The 9,773-nt window shown below is 41.7% G+C and overlaps 1 long non-coding RNA gene across 3 annotated transcripts; it reads right to left on the bottom strand.

Moving 5' to 3' along the window:
* Window positions 1-1,722: 1,722 nt before the first annotated feature.
* LOC135745467 (uncharacterized) lies at window positions 1,723-5,032 on the bottom strand. Of its 3 annotated transcripts, none has more exons than XR_010531253.2 (5): window positions 4,993-5,032; window positions 2,843-3,049; window positions 2,644-2,694; window positions 2,210-2,277; window positions 1,723-2,089 (listed from the first exon to the last, which is right to left on the bottom strand). It is a non-coding gene; the product is annotated as an uncharacterized lncRNA (long non-coding RNA). The 3 variants fall into 3 exon arrangements; XR_010531254.1 differs by having other exon boundaries at window positions 2,843-3,041; window positions 4,993-5,025; XR_010531252.2 differs by having other exon boundaries at window positions 2,961-3,049; window positions 4,993-5,023.
* Window positions 5,033-9,773: the final 4,741 nt, after the last annotated feature.

The following is a 9,773-nucleotide window of genomic DNA, read 5'->3' as shown; positions in this document are numbered from 1 at the left end:
TGATGAACCATACCAAGTTTCATAACAATACGCAATTGCGTTTCTGAAATACTTGAACTTAAAGAAAAATTCAAAATGGCCGACACACAAAATGGCCGACCAAAAACCATTTGGTATCGTTTCACTCGGCATGCCTCACGAAATCTAACAAGACCAGTCTCATAATTTTACATTCAAATGTGCAGTAGTTATAAGCAAAAATAGACATTTTTTATATTTCGTGACCAGTAGGGGGCAGTGTGACGAAACGGTGCATGCACCCTAAGGTCATCACTGTTATGACATATACCAAGTCTCATATCAATACGCAAAAGTTTTGCGAAGATACAGGCTCAAACACATTTTGGCGTGCTCGCCGTCGCATTCTTTGATGGGTTATACGACAACGGATAGGTCTACCGAAAAGCTTTTGATAACTTTTTGTCTGAAGTGTCTCTACATGATGCGTACCAAAAATCAAGCCAATCACACAAGCGCTCTAGGAGGAGTTCGAAAAAGTAGGTGTTCAATATAATTCAAAATGGCCGACAGGAAGTAGGTTTGACTCAGACATATTTGGTGCAGTCGGACTCGGCACGTGCCAAGGAATCAAAGGATTGAAGTCTCATTTCAGTGTGGCAAATGAATCAAATGCTATAAAGATTTTAAACAATTACTTTACATACCCTGACCACTAGGTGGCGCTGTCCTAAAGATTTATAGGTGCGTTCAGAACATGTCACAGATGAACCATGCCAAATTTCGTAGCGATACGCCATTCTGTTTGTGAAATACTGAACTTAATGAGAACATTCAAAATGGCCGACACCCAAAATGGCCGACCGAAAACCGTTTGGTATCGTTTGACTCGGCATGCCTCAAGGAATCTAACAAGACCACCTTCATGATTTTAGACTCAAGTTTGAAGTAGTTATAAGCGAAAATAGGCATTTTTTGAATCTCGCGACCACTAGGTGGCGCTGTGACGAAACGTTGCAGGCACCCTCAGGTCATGACTGTAGTGACATATACCAAGTTTCGTGTCGATACAATAAAGTTTTGCGAAGATACGGCCTCACGTCCGTTTTGGCGTGCTCGCCGCCATATATGTTGTCAATTTACACGAGAACGCATTGGTCTATCAAAAAGCTTTTGATAACTTTTTGACTGGGGTGTCTCTAGATGCTACACACCAAAGGACATGCAAATCGGACGGACGCTCTAGGAGGAGTTCGAAAAAGTAGGTTTTACGGAAAATTCAAAATGGCGGAAAGATTTGCATGACACAAATGACATCAACATGTGCAATTGAATCATCATGAGCCAAGGATTCAGAGGAAACAAGAATTTAGTTTCTAGGACTCACGGGTCAGAAGTTATGAGCATGAACATAAGTGGATTTTTGGACTGTTGGTGGCGCTAGAGGGTTTGAGTCAGACACACCAATGTTGCTATAGTAACTTCTGAGACTGTCCTCTACACGTGTGCCAAATTTCATAACTTTCCTACGTACGGTTCTATGGGCTGCCATTGACTTCAATGGAGGAAGAAGGAAGAAGAATAATAATAAGAAAACTAACAGATACAATAGGTGTCTACGCCACTTCGTGGCTTGACCCCTAAAAAGAAAACTAACGGATACAATAGGGGTCTTCGCCCCTTCGGGGCTTGACCCCTAATAATAAGAAAACTAACAATCCCAATAGGGGTCTCGCCCATTCTGGGCTTGACCCCTAACTTTGTGACAGTTACATTGGTGTGTGAAATGTAGTTTGCCCAAATTACCAGCTATACACAAATACAGAAGTTTTCATTGAAATTAATATATTAGCATGAATTGAAATTTAAATGAATTACCATGGGTAAATACAAGTTTAAACCAAACTGAACTTAAAAGTTAGTTAATTAGAAACTTAATGTGTATGTGAAACCAACTCTACAGCTAGCTTCACGCAAAGATACAAGTTCCAGTTAATCAAACACTACTAATAATCTATGTGTATGAGAAAGTGTTCCTATTCAGGGTTGTCCTCAACAAGAAGTACTGCTTTCCAGCGTCTCTTTTCTTCTCAGCTCCTCTTTCCATAGATGTAAACATTACAGCAGCCCACTGTTATATAAAAGAAAACAGATGCAAATCAATAATTGTTATGAAGCAAAAGCCATATAATAAAGTAATTAAAAGCATAATGATATACTTTAAAACAGACAGTTAGATTAGAAGATGAACCTTTTAGGGTGAACTGCTTCTGTTTTCTTCCTCAAGTTGCTTTGGATGAAAATGTCTGCGCTGAATGTCTAAATAAAATGAAACATAGCTTAGACCTTAAAGACATACTTTTCATTTACATACAAAGCAAATGAGCAAATGAGATATGTTCTAAGCATGTACTTAAAATATATTATATTAGGAATATCCCCATTATTATTTACCAAGAAAATTAAGTCAAATCAATATAAATGAAAGAGGAGTGAGTAAACATCAATTTGTGAGATGAACCATATACTGCACGTCGAAGATCTTCACAATTGCTGTCATACTTTATCCACCTATGAGAAATTCAGCTTTGCAAATATAATTCTAAAGATTTGTCATGTATTGATTTTGGAAGCAAAAAAAATTAACATTAAATTAAATGGTGGCCCTGATGTACTGTCACTAACCTGAATGTCACCTCCTCCTGTCCTGTCAGCATCCTTGTCCCACCTCTTTACCTGAAGCAAACACAGCAGATGATTAACAGAAAATAATTTCACAGTATTCCATATTCAAAATATTTGTATTTTTACCATTTTCCTTTGTATTCAACAATGCAATTCGGGTAACTAAATTAATGTTAGGCTATGGTCAGTTCTTACTCACTTAATCAATGAAACCACTGTCCAGCCCTCTGTATTTATCAGCTTTCACTGAAATCACAGAGCAATCTTTTGATATATAAACACAAAGATGCAAACATGAGCCTCAATATTTAATTTACCTTAATGTGTCAATTGGAATAACACCCCATCATCCTTCTCTTGTCCCACTCCAGAGTCTTCATGTCTTGATGAACACAGACCTGATACACTTTCACAAAAAAATACAATTAAACATTACAGAAATACATTTTAAATATATATATTTTTTAAATAAATGTTCTTCTAACATCAGGAAGACCAGATAACCAAGTTCGATTACTTCATTATAATATGATCACAGTAATTCTTAACCTTATAGACCCCTTCACGGTTCACGTCACAGGCGGTTCCCACTGCGCATGTCGGGGTCAGAAAAGTCATTACAGCAGATTGAGTTGCGTATTATTCAGTATCGTCAAAAATGCTTACTTGCGTCGTGGGCTTTGAAAATCGCATCAGGTCTTCCGTTACGTTTTCGCGATTCATGCAGAATCTCAAAAACAAAAAAAATACAACATCTGCGGCTGCAAGCAATTAACGTGCAGACTGGGACAATGCAAATATCAAAGAGGCTTGTGTTTGTAGTGCTCACTTCATTTGAGGTAAGTCATAATTTTTCAGCCCTGTTAGGTTAAATTATAAAGCCAGGATAGTATGAACAGTTTGACCCCATGCTGCGCGCGCACCCGATAATCATTCAATGTTTACAAACCTTGAAGGGGTCTATAGAAAATAGCTAATTTAATATCAATTTATGTCACACGGACAATATAACGCATTACATTACACATGAATCACGTAAACGTTTGCATCCCTTTATACGTTTGTTAGACATTTAAACAAAAACATTTTTATGATTGAAAAAGTTTAAGGGCCCTATTTTAACGATCTAAGCGCATTGTCTAAAGCGCACAGCACAACGTCTAAATGGGCGTGTCCGAATCCAATTTTGCTAATTTAACGACGGGAAAAATGGTTTGTGCGCCGAGCGCATGGTCGAAAAGGGTTGGTCCTATTGTAATAGGAGTATTTTGGGCGTAATGTGCAGTAAACCAATGAGAGTCTCAGCTCTCATCCCCTTTAAAAGCCTGTTGCGCTGGCGCTATGTCTAATCCCTATTTATATGACGAACTTTGTAAACTGAAAAACTAAGCGGAGGAAGAAGATCCCCAGTTTAAGATTAATGTTAAATAATTATGTTGTTTTTCACTTGTATTGAAATTGTTATTTTTTTATTAAAACCTTTAAAACCCGTTTTTTTTTAGTCATGGAAGTAAAAAGCAGGCTTGTAATTGCTTTAAATGTATGGCTATCCATCATCAAAACATAATTTACAAGTATGTAAGATAAGGTTTGTACTCTAAAAATACTTTATTTGTAACAAACAGGAGATAAAGAATTTACAAACGGCTCTCCTCATGTTTCAGCACTTTGGACAGCGTTTTTTTTTAGCAAAGAGTTTTTTTAAGCATTACTTAAAAATGTTTCTCATCTCACCATATCCGCAGGTACAGAGTCATCATATACAATAAATCCGTGAGGTAGCATTAAAAAACATTTAAAAACAGATGCATTTGTTTAAAGCAAAGCATTTATTTACTTACCAGGCTACAGGTGAAGCAGCTCTTTGCGCCTTCTAACGTCTCATAATTAGTCCTCATTTATGTCCAAGAGACTCAATAATAATCTTTTACATTAAATCCTTTAATCTTTCATATTTAAAAGCATTTTTGTGCTGCTGCGCATTTATGTATGTGTTAAGCAAACCCGCGTTGTCCTCCCTTTTATAGGCGCATTTTACTAATGCGCTCTTTTAATAACATAAAACACATTGCGCCATTGACTTTAGACTTTAGACCAGGTTTTTGTTGGTCAATGGCGTAGTCCATTTTAGTTGCCTCAAAATAGCAACGCGCCAACAATGCGCCTGAACACACCTCGTTTTCAGACCATGGGCGCAAAAGGGGGCGCAAATGCATTTGCTATTTAAACAACGCTGCGCTAAACGTGAAAATTAGGGTGGAAACTAGCGAAAGACACTTGCGTCGCGCATTGCGCTGCATTGCGCCGGGTGTAAGATAGAGCCCTAAATATTTAAGTTCAGGTACTTACTGGTTATCTTTCATCCTGCTGCCTTTGAAATCCGTGTCCGTTATGATTGATTGACGCGGCGTAACTGCTTCTCCTGGCGTTAAACCCGCCTATTGGTTAATTTGATTGGCCACCGCTTTGCTTGCGTTAACAGGAAAGCTCGTCTTCTGTTATGTGATTGGCCAGTGGCACTCGCCTATTTTGATTTGATTGGCCATCTCAATCATTTTTGACAAGGTGTTCGACGTAATGCTGCGTTGGAGGAACTGACAAACGGATGACGTTAAAATACTGCGAGAGCGATTTGAAATCAGAATCCTGCCAATGATCATTCGAGTCGCTCTCGCAGTACTTTGATGTCATCCGCGTGTAGGTTCTTGTTGCACTGCATAAATAAACTGCGCATCCTTAACGTAACGCGAAGGTTAACTGACACAATGATTTGATCTTTTTTAACACTTCGGCAGGCAAAAGCACAGTGAAACATATCGTGCATTTCTAAAATCTGATTGTACACAATGATAGTTTTACTCAGTCATTGAAGTCAGAAATCTTCAGCAGGAATAAACTCCTGCTACAATGAAATTCGCGCAAAAGCAAGTTTAAATCGAATCGATCCATGGCGTGCTTCTCAAAGCAACGTTATCAAAAATTTTAAACTCAGAAAAAAAATATTCTGGTTCAGGGTCATTTGAACAAAATAATCTTGACCTGATCTGAAGGCATGTGTCAGAATCCTGCCGGATCCTGTTGGTATTTAGATCTAGTTTAGCATGGCAGGGTTCTGACAGTACATATGTTCTATGTGGGAAATGTGTCGTTGTAGTATTGGGTTATTCCGACCACGCATTTCCCGGGTCTCGTCACTTTTTCCCCGATCCCTTACTTGTAATTATTTCCAGCTGTATGTAATTTACTTTCTCCCTATTTAAGAGTTCTTGTGTTTGTTGTCCAGTGCACGTTCGTCTTGTTTCCTGCCTTGTTTGATGCCTTGTCTCATGCCCTGTCGGTTCCTGTAAGTTTGTATTATATCCTAGTTTAGATCTGTTTTGTGTTTGATAAGTTTAATGTTAGTTTTGTCAAGCTTAGTGTTAGTTAGCGTCGTGTTTTCCTTGTCTTGTTTTGCCCCCTCGTGGGTTTTGTTTTCCTGTTTATCCCTGTGTTTTGTAATAAATCCCTTTGTTTTTACGTCCGCATCTGGGTTCGTGTTCTGTGTTACCCAAATCCTGACAGAACGAACGTGCCATAAAAGAACCCAGCGGACATGTTCACCGGTACTCGCCTGGCGAGACGGGGAAAGGGTTGCCGCCCCGCATACGAGTCGGGTTACGAGTTTTTTGACCCGCTCGTATGCGGACCCGAGGTCAACACCAGGCGGAACCCGAACCGAACCGCCGAACCCCATCGACTCTCGTCCATCCGAGAGGGAAGGACCGTTGGGATGTGGGGGTTCGACGACCCTGAACTCTCTCCTCCGGCTCCAGAGAGCCGCTCCCCGCCTCTGTCCCTTCGAGGGAAGCGTGAGAGGAGGATCTCCTGGGAGTCTTCATCTGGGGGGTCCTCCTCCGACTTAAGAGTTCCACCACACCCTCTATCTGCTCCGCGACCCCGAAGGAAGAACAGGAGGAAGGGGGAGATTGTTCAGCCATCAGAACGCCCAGAGCCGTCGCCGCCAGAGCGCCCGGAGCCGTCGACGCGACCGCCAGAGCGCCCGGAGCCGTCGACCCAGCCGCCAGAATGCCCAGAGCCGTCGACCAAAACGCCAGAGCGCACAGAGGCGTCGACCAAAACGCCAGAGCGCACAGAGGCGTGTACTCAGACGTCGGCGCAACCCCAGCCGTGTACTCAGACGTCGGCGCAACCCCAGCCGTGTACTCAGACGTCGGCGCAACCCCAGCCGTGTGCGCAGCCAGCGCAACCCCAGCCGTGTGCGCAGCCAGCGCAACCCCAGCCGTGGGCGCAGCCAGCGCAACCCCAGCCGTGGGCGCAGCCAGCGCAACCCCAGCCGTGGGCGCAGCCAGCGCAACCCCAGCCGTGGGCGCAGCCAGCGCAACCCCAGCCGTGGGCGCAGCCAGCGCAACCCCAGCCGTGGGCGCAGCCAGCGCAACCCCAGCCGTGGGCGCAGCCAGCGCAACCCCAGCCGTGGGCGCAGCCAGCGCCACCCCAGCCGTGGGCGCAGCCAGCGCCACCCCAGCCGTGGGCGCAGCCAGCGCCACCCCAGCCAGGTTTTGCCGATCTCGGCCAGAACTTTCCCTGGACTCTCCCGAAGTCCACCCAGACTCTTTCCCCACCCTCCCACCCTGGACCACCCCCTATGAACTCTGTTGTTCCCCCACCCCCCCTCCCTTGTTTATTCTTTTTGTTATCCCACCCTAACCCGTTTGTAATTCTGTCTTGTTTGCCCTTAATGTTATTTGTTATGTTTTCTTGGATGTTCTCTGTGTGTCAGTCGGTCTTGTCCCATGTTTAGTGTTCCCCCTTCGAAGGCGTCTAGTAGCCGCCTTTTGGAGGGGGGCGTACTGTCAGAATCCTGCCGGATCCTGTTGGTATTAAGATCTAGTTTAGCATGGCAGGGTTCTGACAGTACATATGTTCTATGTGGGAAATGTGTGGTTGTAGTATTGGGTTATTCCGACCACGCATTTCCCGGGTCTCGTCACTTTTTCCCCGATCCCTTACTTGTAATTATTTCCAGCTGTATGTAATTTACTTTCTCCCTTTTTAAGAGTCCTTGTGTTTGTTGTCCAGTGCACGTTCGTCTTGTTTCCTGCCTTGTTTGATGCCTTGTCTCATGCCCTGTCGGTTCCTGTAAGTTTGTATTATATCCTAGTTTAGATCTGTTTTGTGTTTGATAAGTTTAATGTTAGTTTTGTCAAGCTTAGTGTTAGTTAGCGTCGTGTTTTCCCTGTCTTGTTTTGCCCCCTCGTGGGTTTTGTTTTCCTGTTTATCCCTGTGTTTTGTAATAAATCCCTTTGTTTTTACGTCCGCATCTGGGTTCGTGTTCTGTGTTACCCAAATCCTGACAGCATGTTTATGTGATTAAAATGTAGACAAACATATATTAGCTTCTTTTAGTACAAAACTAACATTTTATTTAATAAAGTTTAAATTAACATTAAGATTAAGATAGCCTGAAATTCCTTCAATTCTTATAATTATTTATTGTTAATCACAGTATTTCAAATGTGGCTTACAATTACTAGACTGATCTGGGCCAGAATCACTACACTGATCTGGGCCACATACCTCCCACCCACAACTGGCCCAAATGTTATCTGCCATCATGGATCCAGTGCCATCATTGCCACACCTGGCCCATACTTGGCTGACATGTTGCGTGCCGTTGCCGGCAGCACGCCAGCAGTGCCATCATGAGGCCACATTCGGGCCGACTCCGTCTGCTATCTGGGATGTTTCTGATCAAGATGTCCAAGACCTCCAGCAGAGAAATAGACCCACAACATTAAAGATACAGCAGTATATTTCATTTTACACATGGGTCACATTTAACCCCTGTGTGCACCAAACTAATGTTGAGTGTTTGCTGCTAAAAAAGCTATTTTTTGCTTCATCTGACCATAGAACATTTGAAAAGTAACTGACACCACTGGAACTTCAAATGGGATGGGTTATATGGTCAGATGAAACAAAAAAAATTATTTTGTATGATGAACTGAAGAGAAGAAGCACCAACATGGAGCTGGAATCTGAAGGATCTGGAGAGATTCTGCATAAAGGAATGATCTCTGATCTCTTGTCAGGTGTTCTCCAAACTCATCAGACATCAGGGCTGGACTGGGACAAAAATTCAGCCGTGGCATTTTGGCCCAAACTAAATACACTGCAAAAAATGATTTTCAAGAAAAAATGTTCTTAGTATTTTTGTCTTGTTTTCTGTAAAAATATCTAACAATTCTTAAATTAAGATGCTTTTTCTTGATGAACAAAATGACCCAAGAAAATAAGTCTAGTGATTTTGTGCATAAAACAAGCAAAATAATCTGCCAAAATGGGTAAGCAAAAAATCTTGAACATTTTGCTTAAACACTAAATATAAGACAAATTCATTGGCAGATTTTTTTGCATGTCTTATGCACAAATTAACTTACATTTAAAAATTTTGGTCTAAAAACTAGACTTATTTTCTCGGGTCATTTTGCTCATCAAGAAAGCATCTTCTTTTAAGAATTTTTAGATATTTTTACTGAAAACAAGACAAAAATCCTAAGAATTCACTACATTCACTAAACTAAACTTGTGTGATTAGTAATAGAGATTTTAAACATTATCTGTCAAGTGTGTTGTTATATACAATAAACATATATTTTTCTGTAAGCAGATCACCTGGATTTTTTGATTTTGCTTGAAGAGAAATGATACAGATAATCAACGAAAAAACTATGAATCAGATACACTTTCGTAGTGACAGAGCAAAGAGTGCAATTATTTTATTGCAGCTTTATCAACATAATCTTGTGTTTTTGACTCAGTTTTATCAAGGGGTTTCTATCTAAACTTTGTTTTTGAAAGCGTTCTGCTTACCGCAGGCACTACACTCACTCCTCCCTCGTCTCTCTCCCTCTCCTCACTGACACTTTGCGTGCTGGTGCTGCCAGTGCCACCACCGCCACCATCATCATCATCATCACCAGCGACGCGAATTGAAGGTCCTGCTGCCGCATTAAACATGTTATTTAAGCACATTTTGCAGCGTCTGCCTGAAGAGCCTGTTTCTTTTTGTCGCGCAGTTTTTCTGCGCCTCCCTTGCGTTTTTTCCCCATCTCTCTCTCTCTCTTTTGACA

The sequence above is a fragment of the Paramisgurnus dabryanus genome, chromosome 12, assembly GCF_030506205.2.
Source record: "Paramisgurnus dabryanus chromosome 12, PD_genome_1.1, whole genome shotgun sequence".
Lineage (NCBI taxonomy): Eukaryota > Metazoa > Chordata > Actinopteri > Cypriniformes > Cobitidae > Paramisgurnus > Paramisgurnus dabryanus.
This window is presented reverse-complemented; position numbering and strand designations above follow the sequence as displayed.